This window comes from Stegastes partitus, unplaced genomic scaffold, assembly GCF_000690725.1.
Source record: "Stegastes partitus isolate 25-593 unplaced genomic scaffold, Stegastes_partitus-1.0.2 Scaffold235, whole genome shotgun sequence".
NCBI classification, from domain to species: domain Eukaryota; kingdom Metazoa; phylum Chordata; class Actinopteri; family Pomacentridae; genus Stegastes; species Stegastes partitus.
The window spans coordinates 2,760-4,365 of NW_007577966.1; positions in this window are offsets into that span (position 1 = coordinate 2,760).

Here is a 1,606-nt window from a genome sequence, read left to right on the forward strand (position 1 = left end):
CTGCCTTCGCCCTAAGTCGGCTGGGATAGGCTCCAGCCCCCCCGCGACCCTAATGAGGATTAAGCGGTGTATAGAAAATGGATGGATGGAATTCAGAGATCAGGTGGCCAATCTGAAAATAAATCAATACTGAATTTTTAAAAAATCGTCGAAATTTTGCGGGGCAGGGGGCGTGGCTGGCTTGTTTGACAGTCGGCAGTGACAATACAGACAAAACGAGCAGAAGGGGGTAAATGTGGGTGGGCAGAGAGGGCCTGCCTCTCAATCCGTCTGACTAATCGCTGCTCCTATGGCTCCGCCCCCCTCCGCCGATGTCAACCAGGAAGTAGCAAAACCCTGGCTTCATTTTCTCAGTGCAGAAATCAACGGGTGACGTCACGGTAGCTACGTCCATCTTTTATACAGTCTATGAGTCAGACCCTTCTCGGTTTGTGACCATCGGCTACTTTTTATGGTGCATTGTGGGATATTTTGAGTGCACTATATAGTGGATGAAATTTACCGCTGAGAATTCGAATAACACAACAAAATGGCGTGCACCCTATATAGTGCACTATATTGGGCATAGGGAGTGATTTCGGACACAGCTACTGTTTGCCTTCTTATTTATCAAGCCAGAAGACTTCCTGAAGCAGAAATATGTTTGTAAACATTAAGGTGCCAACAATGCAACTTTGCTGTTTTTTTTTATGTCTTTAAACCAGCGTTTCGTTCGCTGAATCGGCCACTTTTGTCATTCAGTGTCTCCTGTGAATTCCTTCACAAAACGTCACTTCAACCACTGTTTGTCTTCATATTTATCATGCTAGAAGACATCCTGATGCAGAAAAATGTTTGTCAACATGAAGGTGCCAAAACTACAACTTTGCTGTTTTGTATGCCTTAAAACACCGTTTGGAGCGCTGAAAAGGCCACTTTTGTCATTCAGCGTCTCCTGTGAATTTCTTCACAAAACTTGACTTCAAACACTGTTTGCCGTCATATTTATCATACTAGACGACATCCTGAAGAGGAAATATGTTTATAAACATTAAGGTGCGAAAAGTACAACTTTGCTGTTTTCTATGCCTTAAAACAGCGTTTGGAGCACTGAAACGGCCACTTTCGTCATTCAGTGTCTCCTGTGAATTCCCTCACACAACGTGACTTCAAACACTGTTTTCCTTCATATTTATCATACCAGTCAAAGAGCGATTCAGACCCTAATGAAAAACATTAAAAGGACTGCCACCACCTCGCCCGGCTGTTTGTGTGTGACTGACTGTTTGTGCTTTTGCACCGAACAGCAGTTCAGAGTATTCGGCCCTTTTTGATTCACTGGGTGGTGTCCTGGAAGGGGTGCCACCCGGGGACTCCATCGTTCTCCTGGGGGACTTCAATGCTCACGTAGGCAATGACGGTGAAACCTGGAGGGGCGTGATTGGGAGGAACTGCCTGCCTGATCTGAACCCGAGCGGTGTTTTGTTTTTGGACTTCTGTGCTAGCCACGGATTGGCCATAACAAACACCATGTTGGAACATAAGGTTGCTCAAAAGTGTACTTGGTACCAGAGTACCTTAGGCCAAAGGTCGATGATCGACTTTGTAGTCGTATCATCAGATCTGC